Source organism: Dama dama, chromosome 5 (assembly GCF_033118175.1).
Source record: "Dama dama isolate Ldn47 chromosome 5, ASM3311817v1, whole genome shotgun sequence".
Taxonomy (NCBI): Eukaryota; Metazoa; Chordata; class Mammalia; order Artiodactyla; family Cervidae; genus Dama; species Dama dama.
In genome coordinates, this window is record NC_083685.1 from 99,070,074 (window position 1) to 99,087,147 (window position 17,074).

At 49.6% G+C, this 17,074-nt stretch overlaps 1 protein-coding gene across 5 annotated transcripts in view; it reads right to left on the minus strand.

The window, feature by feature from the left end:
- Positions 1-17,074, minus strand: part of GAS7 (growth arrest specific 7) — a 200,903-nt gene that overhangs the window by 105,819 nt on the left and 78,010 nt on the right. Inside the window, exon 1 of one of the 5 annotated variants that reach the window (XM_061143481.1) lies at positions 6,500-6,608. The exons of the other annotated variants lie outside the window; for them this stretch is intronic. The gene's annotated coding sequence lies outside the window, so the exon portion shown is untranslated. Of the gene's footprint in view, positions 1-6,499; positions 6,609-17,074 lie in introns of those variants that run through there. 5 annotated transcript variants of the gene reach the window in all.

Below are 17,074 nucleotides of genomic sequence, written 5' to 3' on the forward strand. Positions count from 1 at the left end.
CTGGAAGATTCCAGAGGCTTCGAGGAACCACAGCCTCGGCTCCGCGACGGGGGCTCCCTAAAGAAGGTTATGCATGATGTCTGGGCTGTGGACACGGATAAGCATGACAAGAGGCAACCCCCACAAACCACTTGGATGCCCACAGACATGCCTCTGCTTGTCCTTAAACCTAGCTTCTAACCTTCAGCCAGGGCAGAGGAAGTTCAAGTGTAAGTTCTACAGCGTACCAGCCATATAACCTCAGGCAAGTCACTTCACCTCTTTGAACCTCTTCTTCTTTCAGCAAAAACGGAAATGTCACCACCCCCTGCACAAAATTCTTGCAAAGACTGAGTAAGAGGGCCGAAGCGATGGAAGAAACTTTGTTAAGTATCAGCTGTGCTTCCATACTGTCCTATCCCCGCGAAATCACTGAGCAACCTTTAGGAAACTCATCAGCTGAGGTCCCCAATGCTGAGTCACTCCCGCTGCACAGCCTGCGGGCTAACCTCTCAGAGGGACACCATACGACCTTCCTGACACAGAACAAGCTCACTGAAGGAGAAAGAGGAACAGCACGGGACAGGGAATCAGCACGCTCCATGGGGCAAGGCTAGGATTTTGGGGACCAGCAGAAGGGGCCAGTAAAATCTGTGGGGCCTGGAAACACCTACATCATCAGGGTTCCTGGGAAGCTGGTGACTGCCAGCAAACCAGATCAAGAAACAGACATGGCCGTGCACAAGAGCTGTGAACCCACCTACACAAGGGCCTGACAACCTTCCCAAAGGGGCCTGTGTGCGTCTTCATTTGAATTGTTGCCGCCAGCCAGGACACCTGAAGAGAGTGCTTCCAACCCTGACTTCAAGCTTCTAAAAATGAGACAGGTTGGGCTTCCCAGGTGGCACAGTGGTAAAGAATCTGGCTGCAATGCAGGAGATGCCAGTTTGATCCCTAGGTTGGGAAGATCCCCTGGAGAAGGAAATGGCTACTCATTCCAGTATTCTTGCCTGGGAAATTCCATGGACAGAGGAGCCTGGTGGGCTACAGTCCATGGGGTTGCAAAGAGTCAGACATGACTGAGCATACATGTTGGATAACAAGGAGCACAAAGGACCAGGTCTCTTTTCCCCCCACAGAATCGATTCCCCCTGACTGCACTTCACCATTTGTCCTTATCTTCTCTGGAGCTCTTCCTTGCTGAAGTAGCTGTCAATTGTGGGTCAGTAACATATCTATTGTGGCTTATGTGACCTTTACAAGAATCCTGGGAGAGAAGTATTCATTTTAGAATCAAATCATTTTCATTTTAGAATCAAATAAACCAAGGTCTTACCACTAATAAGACACAGAACTGGTTTGAGCCCAGTGTCCTGTCTCCAAGGTCGATGCTTGCCCACCAGACTCCAAGTCATCTCCCCGGTTCCTCCTTGAATTAAGGCTCAGCCTGGCTTCAATGCTCCAGCCAGCATGGAGATCCATCTTGCTCTGTCTGGAGGGCCAGCGTTCTCACTTCTTGCTGTCCCCTCCAACCTCCATACCATCAGCCCCACCTTCCCTCCCCCTGGGCTGGTCCTCTCATCACTGCCATGGATGCCTTGTTCAGGGGTTGATGATGAGTGGTCTTCATGGCTTATTCACCCGAGGTTCCTGACAACATGAACAGAGTCCTACTCAAATCTGTCCCCAGACAAAGAAAATGCACCAACAAGTACTGCTGAATCAATGGAGCTCCTTCAGTCTCCGAGTAAGACTGTCAGCCCACTAACAAAGTGGGTTTCTTAATTTTCCAGGGTCACCAAGGCATGAAGGGAAGGGGAAGGGGAAGGGAGGAAGGAGGAAGGCAGAGGCAGATGCACAGCCCATGTGTCTACCTATTTTCTGCTGGGAGGGCTCTTACATACCACAAGCTGCAGGGGCCCCCAAATCATAAACGAACAAAATGGGCCAGGGGCAAAGATGTCATCAATGGCTCAGTCAGGGTCTCTGAAACAAGTATCTTACAGGACTAGTGCCCTTCAAGTAAAGGCACTCGGGAAAAAATGTACTCTCTTGGCTCACTTAGGCTGTCCACTGAAGTCATTAAAGCCTTTAACCAGAGAGAAAGTGGACAGAAGCCAAGTGATCAGCTATGATGACAGCAGCCTGAGTTACCAAGGAGAGAGCTGAAATATACATCTGTGATGGGCTCTTACCTCTGAGTGTTAAAAGAACTGGTATATTATTAACATTTCCACCTAAGGACTCCCCGCCTGTGAATGCCTGGTCATCTATGATAAGTTTCAGCCAACCTGGGCCCGTGCCATGTCATTCATTCCCGGGCCTTGTTTGTTGGGGTCACACACTGCTGTTTCCCTGGGAAGACAGCCCGGTGACTATGCATCTCCCCAGGACGGTCAAAGGCATCAGGGCTCCTCACTACGATTGCCCCCAATGGGATGCAGAGACGGAAGTGCTGGACAAAAGGAAACTGATCTGTGGGAGATTCTGTAGCCAGAGGATCCCCTCCTGCCCTCAAGACATGCACAGAACTCTGCCTGGAGTGGCGTCGGGTGAAACCTTCGAATCTTTCTCTTAGATCAGGGATCCCTGCCTTTCCTCCCTTCTGGGTCTTAAAAGGATGGAAAGTGACAACACAGGGTGCTGGAAGCCTGTCTGTGCTGAGCCTCAGAGCAGTGGTCCTCAGCCTTCAGCTTCTTCAGCAGGGCCATCAGAACACAGACTGCTGGGCTCCACCCTCAGCGTTTCTGAATCAGCAGGTCTGGGCAGCACCATTAATGACCTGCATTTCTGAACAAAATCCTAAGGGATACGACTACTAGTTCAGGCATCACACTTTGAGAACCACTGATTCCAAGGCAGAAAAAAAAAAAAAAAAAAAGCACCTGTTCTAAGTCTATTCCTTAAAAATTCATCTTTAGGAGACTGATAAATTCACTTTCAAAATAAGATTCTTTAGTACCTTCTTGGAAACCACTGGCCCTCTCACCTTTCCTTCTTTTCATACACATGCTGCACCCATGTGTCTATTTCATATTTCCTAACCCTAAGAAAAACATCAGACAAATACTGGCAACTGTTTCACTATAGCTTTCAGCGCTGGCGATCAATAGGGCAGGGTGGGGACTAGGTCAAACTGACACACCCTCCATCATCAGCAGCATATTGATGCCATGGAGGACAGCAGGCTCAGTGTCATCAAAACTAGTCAGTTTTTTTTGCAAGAGAGGCTGGAGATTTGAATTCTTCCTATAAAATCTGTAGATTTTTGGAGGTTGGTAACCAACTCAAAAACTTTTAAATGAAACCATGGGCAGAAACAAAAAACCACCACCAAAAGCCCCTGGAGTTCTGCACTTGAGTTTTCCCACTGGCCACCAGGGTGTAGCTCCTGGTTGTAATTGTTGTGGACCTGCCTAAACAGTCATTTGAAGAGAGGGTGCCCTCGTGTTAAAGAACTGAATACCACCATCCTAGACTAAAGGTATAAGTAGCACTTTTACCCTGTATTAGGGCTTCCCAGGTGGCTCAGTGGTAAAGATTTCACCTGCCAACGCAGGAGACACAAGTTCCATCCCGGGGTTTGGAAGATCCCCTGGAGGAGGAAATGGCAACCCACTCTAGTATTCTTGCCTGGGAAGAAAATCCCATGGACAGAGGAGCCTGGCTGGCTACAGTCCATGGGGCAGCAAGGGAGTCAGACACGACTGAGTGACTGAACAGCAAAACCCTGTATTAATCACCCTCTTGCTAAGACCTCTGACTACGAACACACCTGGTGGGTGAACTTCATACCAACTTCCGGGGTATCAGGACACAGCTTCCAAGGGCTGAAAACGTGTGACCAACTCCGTCTCACCCAGAGCTGAGCACCTCAGCCTGGCTCCAACCTTCTTTGGAAGAGAGGCATGGGATGAGGTTTGGGAACCAGAAGGGTGGACCCTGGAAACTCCACACTACTCTATGGAAAAATGGTGCCTCAACAGCTGATGAGAAGGTTTGGAAGGGGAGGCAGTGAGTAAGGAAGCTGATATACAGGTTAAGGAGAGAGGCATGCACCACCAGCTGGGCAGGGAGGCAGAAAAGGCGTTCAGAGGCAAAGCCAAGCATGGAGCAGGAGGAGGAGAAAGTGAACCGGGTACCACAGCCTTGGGGAGGACAGACGTGCATCCATCGGGTATAAAGGTGGATGACACAGCTGCGAGAGTGAGCACAGATCCACCTCCTCCATGGGATCACACGCTGAGCAGCTGGGAGCCAGCACTCTTTAAGCATGGTGCCTGGGGGTGAGGACAGCTGAGTCCATTCCTCCTGTAAGCAGTGCAGAGCTCTGCAAGGCTCCGGGGCAGGGGAATGCGTGTTTTGGGACTGCTGGGGAGGGTGCAGGGGGAGCGGGCAAGGATCACAGGTATCCTTCTCAATCTGCCCAAAGGGAACTCTGCCCTCAGGTCCTGGGAGAAGGGGATGCCACCTCTGGTTCCCTGACTTCATGCCTCCCAGTTGGTCTGCTTGTCCCTGTCTGAACTGCCCACTGCATCACCTCAGCTTCTTAAGATGATGCTTGCGTGGGGTTCTCTTCACTGAGAACCCATCCTTCCTCCTTCTAGCTCTTCCTTGAAAAGGACATCCCCTCCCAGCCACCCACAGGAGACTTCAGGCTCACTGGGTCACCACTCCAGGCCAGCAGTTGTCATCTTTTTGTTTTGAAAGTTTGACCCACAGTAATAAGCGCATTTTATCTCACAACCAAATATACATGCAAAGCAAAAGTTTCACGAAGCAATACTTGCTTTTACCACACACAACGCGCTCTGCTGTTTCCCCCCCTTTTCCACGCTGGTTAATACAGGTTATAGACACAGGGTGGCTAGTGATGCCTGCTTTAGGAAACACTGCTTTATCTGCTCTTGACAGCTCCTCTTTTTAAATTCCCCCCCTGACACCCACCCCCAACTCTCCATCATAAATTCCTGCAAGGAATTCCCTCACTTTGCACTTTCCTGGGCCTCCCAGAGAGACGTGCAAGCTCTTCATTTCCAAACTCTCGGCCCTACACTGTACACCACTTGTGGGCACCCAGGATTACGACTGTACACGTTTCCTCTTTTCAAGAACAGAGTTGGTGCTTTGCTATACAGTAGAAAATAACACAGCATTGTAAAGCAACTATACTCCAATAAAATCTTTTAAAAAATAATAAAAAGAACAGGGTTGGGAATTCCCTAGCTGTCCAGTGGTTATGACTGTGCTTTCACTGCTATAAGCCCGGGTTTGATCCCTGACTGGGGAACTAAGATCCCACAAGCCACAAGGTAATATGGCCAAGGAAAAATAAAGAAAGAAAAAAAGAACAGGGTCCGAGTCTTTGGATCCAGCGCACTTAAAATATCGGTTGAATGTTTGATATCAGGGAAAAGGGTGCCCGGATGACACTTTCTAAATGATGATAAAATTGTAGTGCATTTCAGGGCATACCCGAAACCCCATCTCCAGCAAAGCCCCCTGCTGCTGGCGGCAGCCTCTCCCTATCACGGGGGAACGGAGCCATGTGGATGCTTGTGGTTTCCAACTCCCTCTGTCCTCAGAGGCACTGTACCCCCATCTGGGCCCCAGTGTTGTCGTCAACAGGTTCACACCAGCTGGGAAACTGACCCTCCACAACAGTGCTGGGGAAGAGATGCCCGTACTCCCTGGGGAAATCCAGCCTCAGAAGAGTGGACACAGTTGTCACACGGGAAGTGGCTTAATCCATTGAATCCCAGTTTTCCGGACTCCAACTTCCATGCTCTTTCCTGAAGCCTTAATGGCTTCTGATCCTGTTACGTAATCCTGGGTTCCTTACATGCCCCCCCAACTTGTGACTTATGAAAGGAGCACCCGCTAGTAATAGGCCCCCTCTTTGCAGCCTGGTGTGTATACACTCAGCCATCCTGACCCCACGACAGAAGTGCCCACAGGAGGCACAGGTACCCAAGTCAGAAGATCCTGGGGGACCTGGTTCCCGTCCTAGTCTCTCTGGCTGGCTGTGTGACACGGGCAGAGCATATACCTCTCTGAGCTTCGCCCTCATCTAGAGGCGAGGGAGTTGAACGAGCTGACTCCCAAGGTCCCTTCCAGGCTTCTCCTGACTATTCTACCTGCACCACGTGGAGTCACCCAGCCCCAACAGGGAAAGAAGAAAAGGCTAAACAGAGGAGGCGAAGTTCCAGACGAGGGAACCAAGTTAAAGTTAAAACAAGGAAAACTGATGTGGCACTCAGCTCACTGCAGACACCACCCTGCCCAGGGGCTGGCTCCTCTTTCAGGAGCCTCAGGTGCCCCGGTGGCCCAGACTCAGTGAAGGAAAGAGGAAGAGGGAATTTGTGGGAAACTGAAGACTCACACACCCTCACCCAGCAGGAGGCCGTCCAAGGACTTGCAGGTGTGGGGGCTGCCTCCCGGGCTCTGCTCTCACCCTGCTCCAATGAGCTTCGAGCGCCTGCCCCGCAGACCAGTGGCACCGCCCTGGGTGCCCACTCACCTCAGCCCCGCAGACCCTCCTCCTGCAAAGCTGACCCGCTGGTCATTTTCTGCCACCGTCTCCACATCCGCTGCTTCCCCGTGGCATCAGCTAATTCACTGTGCAAAGCAGCATTTATATATAGAAAGTTGCAGCCACGCAGGTTAGCATTAAAATAGAGACTTGACGTTGCCGTGGCAACCAAACAAATGATATTCAAAACGAAAGTAAGTATTCTGCAATCGGGTAAGCATGTCCACAGCCTTCCAGGACAGCTGCGCCGTTTCCCCCGCGAGGGTGGGTGGGACAGCTCAGCAGAAGGGCCTGGTCCTCCAACAACCTCCTCCCTGTGAAGTCACCCCTCTGCTTTCAGCTGTGGCTGTGGCCCTCTGCACAAGCTCCTTCTTGAAGCCAACTCCTTACCCAGAACAGACCTGAGGCCAAGACACTGAAGGGGTATGGTGACCCTGACCAGGTGTGCCATCTGCAGCTCTACTCCTTAAGGACCAAGGGGAAGCAGCCTGTGTTACTCCCAAGGAAGCTTCTGGAAACAAAAGTGGCTTCTGTCACCTGTCGGCCACACGCAATCAAGAGGCACCAGTAAGCTGAGTGACATTTGGCAGACAGCTTCCCCTCTCTGAGCCTCAGTGTAAAAATAAGGGGGCACACTACTACATGTAAAATTGATAACTAATAAGGACCTATTGTATAACACTGGGAATTCTACTCAATATTCTGTAATGGTCTATATGGATAAAATAGAGTGGACGGATGTATATGTATAACTGGTTCCCTTTACTGTACACCAGAATCTAACACAACACTATGAGTCAATTATGTGTGTCCTCAGTAGCCTTTGACTCTGTGACTCCATGGAATGTAGCCCACCAGGCTCCTCTGTCCATGGGATTTTTCAGGCAAGAATACTGGTGGGTTGTCAATTCCTCCTCCAGGGATCTTCCTGACCCAGGGATCAAACTCGTGTCTCCTGTGTCTCCTGAATTGGTAGGTGAATTCTTTACCACTGAGCTACCATAAAAATCAAAAAGAAAAAATAAGGGGGGGATAAGGAACTGGAGAAGCAGCTTAGTCCCTCCTACCTCTGCAATTCTAGGATGTGCGTCTTGTCTCCTTTCTCACTTCCTATTTTTACTTTCCTTGTTTCCTTTGTCCCTGGACACATGCCTCAACCCTGCCACATAAGCCCTGATAGGAACAGAAGCTCCTGGTTCTGGGTATGGCGTGTGGAATAACCCTCCACCAGTGCTGTCCAGCACAGCCACCACCCAGAATACTCACAGCCATGAAGTCAAAGATATGGATTCTGTTATTCAAGGAGCCACCAAGAGCCGAGGGGCCTTAGACAACTCTCTGAGCCTTTCCTGAAACTCGATTACATATTTCAAAATCATACATGATCTGCAATGACTAAAATTTAAAAGATGGACAATATCAAGTGCTGGCATGGATGCAGAGCAGATGGAAATCTCATCCATTGCTGGTGGGAATGCAAAATGGTACAGCCACTCTGGAGAGCAGTTCAGCAATTTCCTATAAAATTAAACATACACTTACCAGATGACCTAGCAATTCCACTCCTAGGCATGTACCCAAAAGAAATTGAAATATGTGTCCACACACAAGTGTTCATAGCAGCTTTATTCATAAGAACCCCAAACTGGCAACAACCCAAAAGATCTCAACAGGTACTAAAGAACAAACTATGGAACATCCATGCAATGGAATATTACTCACCAACACAAAGGAACAAACTATTGACATATGCCACAACCTGGATCCATCTCATAGATAGTAAGAAGCCAGTCTCAAAAGGTTACCTGTTGTATGATTTCATTTGTATGATATTCTCAAAAAGACAAAACTATTATACAAGGATGAATGACCCATGAAGGGTTAGGTCAGAGAGGGTATGAATGCAAAGGGAGGCTAGCAGGGAAGATCTTAGAGTGATGAAGCTCTTCTATAAACTGGCTCAGGTGGTGGTTACATAAGTCTATAATATGTGTTAAAATTCACAGAACTGTATACCTAAAAAGGTCAATCTCATTGTCTAGAAAAAACTAAAATACATGCTACTTTCACCTTGGGAAAAAAAAAAAAAAACAACAACACAGGCAATGATGCTGTCTCCTTATAGAAGAGATCATCAGTGGGCTCTTCCCAAGAAACAAAGACATAGTGTACAGCATAGGGACATATGGCCATTATTTCATATTAACTTCAAATGGAATATTTATATCTATAAAAATATTGAATCAGTATGTTGTATACCTGAAAATTATCTTTTATAAATAAACTATAATTTTAAAAAGGGAGGGGCCCTCACCAATAAACTGTAAAGTCCTGAGAACTATTAGTTACTGATACCGCTTTTAATTACAAAGAGCCTCTTGTTCTAGACGAATGGTTCTCCACCTTGGACCAGGAGCAGCAGCATCACCTGGGAATCTGATCAGAAGGAGAAACTTGGGGCATCAACCCAGCCCTCCTGAATCAGAAATTCTGGGGGTGGGGTCCCATAGTCCATTTCTGACAAGGCTTTGGGGTGAATGATTCCAAAGCATGCTGAAATTTGGGGAACACTGGCCTCCACACATCCATTAGATCCATGTAAGGCCAGTCCATCACAGATCTGTCTGGCCCTTTAATGTTTAAAGTACAGATGCAGACAACGTCTTTTTCCATCGCCTCCTTGCTCACAGACTCTTCCTCTTTTTCCCTCTCTCCCCTTCTCTGCCTTTATTCTGCCCCCCAGGCCAGCTGCTGCCTTGCAGGGAGAAGCAGGGGCTACAGCTCTAACTGACATTGAATCACGTGTCCTGTTGGGATGCCTGGAAGGAAGAGTCACTGTGACCTCAGTCTTGGGAGGAGCTGGGAGGACCAGGGAGGGGTCCTGGGCTGCACACATTGCTGCAGGCTCTGCAAACACTGACCTTCTGACCTGGCCGCCCGCCTCCTACTCTCAACTCCTGGAGCACCGCTCCAATCAAACCCTGGAAAGGCACCACATCCCGCTTACCCCAAAAGGATAACTTCAAAGCTGCTTGACATGGACCCTAGCTCCGAAGCCACGCAGAGATGACGGATCATAAAGGCAAAATCAAAACCATATGGACTTCGTAGTCGGCAAAATAAACAGAATTACAGCATCAGGGTTGGGGAGAAGGAAACTGGGGTCTGAGTGTCTGGCTCAGAGCCCAGGTTTGGTGGCCCCCAGCACGGGCTGGGCTCCCTGGCCTCTCCTCCCCGCCCACAATGCCCACAAACAGTACTAGGGGCACTCGGTGTGCTGGTCCTCCTCACCGAGGATTCTGTGAGTAAGGCTGCTTCAGCTGACATTTACTGAGTTTTTATATTCTCTTTTATGGTGCACTTGAAGATAGTGTAACTTCTTTTCCAGTTTTGTACAAATATGCAAAGCACACTCTGCCACTGGTGACAGCACCAGGAGCCTCAGGGAGGGGTTGGGGGGGCAGCTGTGGCCCTCCCACTGTGCTTAGTCACTCAGTTGTGTCTGACTCTTTGTGACCCCCACACACTGTAGCCCCCCAGTCTCCTCTGTCCGTGGGGATTCTCCAGGCAAGAATTCTGGAGTGGGTTGCCATGCCCTCCTGCAGGGAATCTTCCCAACCCAGGGATCGAACCCAGGTCTCCCACATTGCAGGTGGGTTCTTTACCAGCTGAGCTACCTGGGAAGCCTCACTCCTGCCCTCTTTTACACCACTGGTCCCTTCCTCCCAGACAGAACCGTGCTGGGTATACAGCCAATCATGCTGGGTGCACCCACTCCCAGCCTCATTCTCTCACAGAGCAGAGAAGCTCTTCCCCAGTTTCTAGGGAAACAGCATGGTGGTTCGCGTAGCCAATGTTTCTGAACTGGGGCAATTTTGGGAACATCTGGCAATGTTTGGGGACATTTACTGGCTGTCATGATGGCGGTAGGAGCAATCGGCAGGAGGGTGGGTTCCCTATTGCTATCCTGACAAATGCCCACAAATTCAGTAGCTTAAGGTGACACAAATTTCTTAAGAGTTCTCAATTTCAGAAATGGGTCTCACTGGGCTAGAGCCAGAGTGTCAGCAGGACCATGTTCCTTATGGAGGTTTTAGGGAAGAATCTCTTTCCTTGTCTCAATTTTCAGTTTCTAGAAGCCACTTGTATTTCGTGGCTCCTGGCCCCTTCCTCCATTTTCAAAGCTAGTAATGGTGAATCGAGTCTTCTTCATGCTGCTTTTACCTCTCTGAAAAATGAAAGTGTTAGCTGCTCAGTCGTGTCCAACTCTTTGCGACCCTATGGACTATAGAACGCCAGGCTCCTCTCTCCACAGAATTCTTCAGATGAGAGTACCAGAGTGGGTAGCCATGCCATTCTCCAGCGATCTTCCCAATCCAAGGATTGAACTCACATCCTTATGTCTCCCACATTGCTAGAAAATTCTTTACCATCTGAGCCACCAGGGAAGCCTCTGATCTCTTTGGTTTCTTTTTTTTTTTTTTTGATGGGGGGGCAGGTAGTGAGTTTATGGGATCTCAATTCCCTGAACAAGGATCCAACCCTCACCTCCTGCATTGAAAGTACAGAGTTTTAACCACTGGACCGCCAGGGAAGTTCCCTGGTTTTTCTCTCTTTTGTCCTCTTCCACTGATAAGGACCCTAGTGATTATATTGGGGCCTACCTAGATAATCCAAACTACTCACCTCCAGGTCAACTGCTGTGCAATCTTTTTTTTTTTCCTCACTTTAATTTTTTTAAATTATGAAAATATGATAACACATGTACAGGAGACTCGGAGAAATACAGAACAAGGTTACATATAGTTCCACTATATATAATAATTATTATTTTAAGTAGATAAATTAAGATTTTTAAGTTGGCATTTCAATATCAAACTCTCAAAAATTAATAGAATGAACAGACAGAGAGGTATAGTAGACCTGAAGAGTACTGAGAACCAATTCAACATAATCAAGATTTAAACAATTTAAACAGGGCAGTGGGATACAAATTCTATCCTACAAGTTCCCACAGACTACAAACCAGGAGACACTGGAACATATCCAGGGACATAAGACAAGGTGTGATTTGCGATCTTAATTCCATCTGCAACTTCAATTCCCTGGACCATGTGACCTAATACATTCACAGGTTCCAGCAACGGGGGCTGTGGACATCTGGTGGGTGGCGTGATTGTGTCAACCACTGCCATCCAGTGAGTAGAGGCCAGCGATGCTACTAAACATCCTACAATGCACAGGACCCCGCAGCCCACATCCCTAAGTCCCCAAATGCCAGTAGTGGCGAGGCTGAGAAACTCTGGTACAGCCTAACATTGACCAGGTTTCCAGTGACCCTGACTCAAGTCCATTTCCATGGAGAGACCAGCCATCGGACCTTAGGAGGTCACAGGGAAGCTGTGACTCACAGTGAAGGGGGAACACTTACGAGTATATAAAATATTTTAAAGTAGATTCTGTGTTCCAAAATCATCCTCAAATGATTCTTTTTTGCAATACATACAGGCTTTAAAAACAAAATGCATCCTGCCCACTGAAGGCCCAAGAACACAGTGGACATAGATCATTTAAATCTCTACATAAACAACTTCAAATAACATGACTAATTCTGTTTTGCTGTCTGGTATGCTGGTTGGTCTCAGAAATCCCTGAATTAGCAATCCAGAAGTGCTCACACCCCCATGTCCTCTCTCCTCTCTCCCAGGAGGGCTGAGCCACCAGCAGCTGATGAGAATACTTAATGACCCAGAGGTCTCAGTCCCCACACCAAAAGCCCTCCAGCCCCTGGGCTCCTGTGGGTAGCCAGGGGGAGCCTGGCATAGGTGAAGCCGCAGCTGCTGGGGCAGCCTGGGGAGGGGAGGGCTGTGCAGGAGGCCCCGTCCAGCCCTGCAGACCGAAAGGGTCAGAAAGGATGCTCCCCCGCACAGGCAACTTCCGTCCTACCCCCTGGGCCATTCACTGGCTGGGTCTCCCAGAGTGGGTCAAGAAGCAGCAGCAGAGAGCAAGTAGGTGATGGTTTCCTGGCAATTCCCTGGCAGGGACAGGCAGGACCTGTGAACCCCACTTTTTTGTTATTCAGACAAAGGAGAACCTACTCCCTCCCACCTCCATCAAATTGATGAGCAGAGGCATGGTGGCACCTGGCGTGGGTACATGTGTCCACACGTGTGTCCCCATGTCCTGCAGCCCAGACAACCCCCTGCTCTCTGCTCCATACCTAGTGCTTATTTAACCTCTCTGTGGCAATTATCCAGCATTTTCTACCAAAGCCACCATCTCTGCCCCAAAGCACGCCAAACACCAGCTCTAGTGAAGCCAGCCCCGTGAGCGAGATGCCCTGGCGCTCAGGACCCCTTGTGCCAAGGTGTTGGCCACACAGCACAATATGCATGTCCACCTGTCTGTCCTGCAAACACTTGTCATGCTTCTGCTATGCTCGAGATACCATCTAGACCTGGAAACCATAGCAGCCAAGACAGAAGGACCTTGTCCACGAGGAGCTTAACCCTATTGAAGGGAGAACAATCAGGCTCGACTCTAAACATGGATGAATATTCTCTCATTTAACAGGCAAACCACCACTGGAGGCAGGTGAAAAACCATCTTCATTTTCAGATGATTACAACCACAACAATTAACACATAACATGACACAGTGTGGCTCAATGTCCCCATCAGTTTATGTACGTTCACTCCTTTGGTCTCTACCACAAGCCTGGAGATAGGTTCTAGAAGCACAGATGGTCCCTGGCTTATGGTGACTTTTGTTGACTTCGACTTATGATTTCTTGACTCTGCGATGGTCCAAGAGCTCTATGCATTCAGTAGGAACTTGCTGAACTTGCACAGCTGGCTCCGGACCTCTTAGTAAGTCACCTCTCCTCTCACCTGTCGGTGTGGCATCTTCCTGACCGCCACCCAGCACAGCTCAACCACTGAGCGTTCCCCCTGCCAAATGCCTCCTTCTGGACCCGGGCCCCAGGGCTCCCACCTCCGAGGGGCAGAGAAGGGGCAGAGGGATGCTGTCTTCATGCAGCTGCAGGAGCCCCTCCGTGGCTCAGTCCCCACAGTGAGTCACCTCCCTCCATGGACCGTTTCCAAAGAGAGAGCCCCATTGTGGTGGGAGCACCCACCCCCACTTCCCTTTTCCAAGCGCGGCTTTCACCAGATCGAACATTAGTCATGTAAACGCCAACAGAAGTTCAAAGACGCTTTGATAATGGGATTTTCTAATGCAAGCAGCTGCCACTGCTGGACACAAACCTCTTGGCTCCCTCATCCAATCCCCCCCTTTCGGGACCTCTGGGGTCAGCGTCTTCATCTCCTGTGACATGTGGGGATGTGGGTGTCTGTTTTACACTTGGATTTTTGTGGCAGAGGGAAAGCCTCAAAAGCATGACCTGGTATCTCCAAGCACAGTGATCTGGGGGCCTGGAAACCACCCTGGGCTCCAACAGCATCCTACATCTCCAGGAAACAGCAAGCCAGAAGCAACTTGTGACAGTTATCTGCTCAGTGCGCCTTCCCCCAACACACCCCTACTTCTGCTGAGAGTGCCCTGATTTTCTTTAGGGGGTGCATCTTTCCCACACCCTGTCATCATGGTTTGTGGAGACAGGTGGCCCTCACCTCTCTAAGGAACATAGTCTATTCCCCAGGCCACAGTGACTTGCTCTGGAGTGGGCAAGTGACCCAGGTGCTCAATTCCCGGATTTTAGTTGGAATTAACGTAAACATGAAGCTGCTGATGGTTATCTTGACACCCTATGGGAAAAACCTCCTGAGTATGGAAGCTACACAGAAGAAAAGAAAGAGCTGGTGAGGGACAGAGAGAAGAGATGGGGGAGTAGGGAGAGAGAGACATCAGATTGTTGATACTGTGTAAGTTGCTTGATCAAACCATGCCTGAAGCTGACACTCTGGGACTTTTTCAGTTACACCAAACTATAAAATCCCTTTTTGTCTGAAGCCAATTTGAGAGGCATTTATATAAGATGAAATAGAAAGATTTGTGCCTCACATTCTCTCAGCACAGGCCAGGGCATAATATCAACAGCAGCAAGATCTAAAGAACATAGCACAGAGAGTATGAGAGATTCAGCCCCTTCTATCAAGGTAAAGTCTTCTTCCAATGAGACATGAAATGCCAAATATCCTCCGTATTAGTTTCCTATGGCCACTGAAAAAAATTACCATAGACTTGGTAGCATAAAACCAAGTCTATATATATATATATTCTCTCAAAATATAGACTTCTCTCAGAAGTATATATATATATATATATTCTCTCAGTTCTGGAGGCCAGAAGTCCAAAATTTGTATGACTGAACTGAAATCAAGGTTTTTGGCAAGGCCATGTTCCCTCTGGAGGTTCTAGGGCAGAATCACGTCCTTGCCTCTTCCAGCATCTGGTGGCTGCCAGCCTCCCTTGGCTTGTGGCCACATCACTCCAGTCTCTGCCTTCCTGGTCAGATTCCTCCTCTTCTGGGCACAGTAGCATCTCCTTCACCCACCTTCTAATAAGGACATCCAGCACTGCATTTAGGGCCATCTGGATAATCTGGGATAATCTCCTCATCTTAAAATCCTTAACTTAGTCACATCTGCAAAGACCCTTCTCCCAAATCAGGTAATATTCCCAGGGTCTGGGGATTAGCATGTGGACACACCTTTGGGAGCCGTTCTCAGCCATCTCCCCTCATTCTGGCCAAGTCAGAGCAACACTTGAACGTGGACAAGACACGTCATAGTTCACACCTCCTAGGCCTCACAGGGACTGCCCGGCTGGGCTCCACAGAATGGCGGGGAACTTCTGGGCAGGCCGAGAAGAAATAACCACAGAGAGTCAGAGTAGAAGACCCGCAGGGAGCAGAGTGCCAGGCATGGCCCAGTGTAGCCTGCACCCCTGGATGAGGTCTGTTCAGGGACATTTTGGGGAGCTGGAGTCAGGGGGCTGTCTGCTGAGGGATAAAATGCAATGACCTCAGATCAAGGTAAGGCTAATTAGAACATACCCCCACGCGCACCATAATGTCCCCAGTGAGTGGGAGGGTTGGGGTAGGATGGGGGAAGGAATCCCCTTGGTACTGGAACCAGGAAGAAAGGAGGGAAAATGACAGTGTGATGTGTGAAGGAAGCCACATCCAGCTGGGCTATTTCTTAAAGCTGCAGTGATTCTGGCCTGGACTTGCTGTCAAGGGGGCACTGGCAACAGAGAAAAGGAAGGGAAAGACCACCCACTGGAAAGAACCAGACCAGTAGATCGCAGGTGCTCCCCAGCCGGCTTGGGGAGGCTTGCCTCTGGAGTGATCCCCCCACCCCCACCGTGGGGAGGACAGAGGCTGGTCACACCTACAAGAGTATGTGGGTGGACTCGGATCTAAGTGGGGTGTCCGGCCGCTGCCAGCCCCCAAGAGGACTCGAGCAACGGGGGAAGGTCCCCCCTCCCAACTGGAAGTTGCCCCCACAATGTGGGGAGCTGGGTCAGGACACGCCCACATCTCCACGGAAACGCCCATATCAAAACCAAATTTTTGAGCTTCCTTTGCGGTCTGCTGACCTGGCTGGTGAGGCAAGGTGGGGTTCCCCAAAGCGTTGTTGTTGTTTAGTCGCTAAGCTACGTCTGACTTTTCGTGACCCCATGGACTGTAGCCCACCAGGCTCCTCTGTCCATGGGATTCTCCAGGCAAGATACTGGAGTGGGTTGCCACGCCCTCTTCTAGGGGTTCTTCCCAATCCAGGGATTGAAGCTGAAACTCCTGCTTGGCAGGCAGATTCTTTACCAATGAGCCACCAGGGAAGCTCCCCAAATCATAGGCATTCCTGTAGCACTGACAACACTCAAGGTGGTCCCTTACGGGGTGCCCAGGATGGCCCAGGCAGGCTAAGAGACCCGTTTTTAAACAGCACCACACTCATTTTAAGGCCTCTTATGGAAACCCACACACAGCTAGCACATAAGGACTGTGTGGTCCCTGTCATTCTGCATGGGCAGCCATGATCCACTTTGGCTCCTTGCAGGTCACCAAATGCCTCCCCTTCACTCCTCCATGCAGGCTACTACCCCCGCCCCCACCAGCTTACTTCTGGCTGAAAAGCTCCCTGGAGACCCATACAGAATAACCAGGCCACCGGCCCAACCAGCACCAAGCCAGAATGTCTGTCACTCTCCAGCTGGTGACAGTTCTTTGAGAATACAGCTTGGACACTGCACACCCTGCTCTGCCCTGGCTGGGGGTGGGGGCCTTGATCAGAGATAAGAAACCATCCCCTAGAAGTTGTTAGAGAGACCTCCAACTAGGAGACGGCTAACTCTGTAACTGAGAGAAGCTGATAGCAATACCCCATAATCTTGACTCGGAGGTGTGGTCACCTTACATTCTGTAAAGAGCCGGGGCGTGGTGGCTCTGACACCATCTGTACCAGACAACCTTGGTCACTTGGTCTTGACCTTGGACACTTCTGCACGAACTAGTCTGGGCCTGTGATTTGTCCTTCAGAATGTCATACACCCCACGGCTGAGACTGAGGCCAAACGTGAAAAGACCCACCAGCTCCTCCC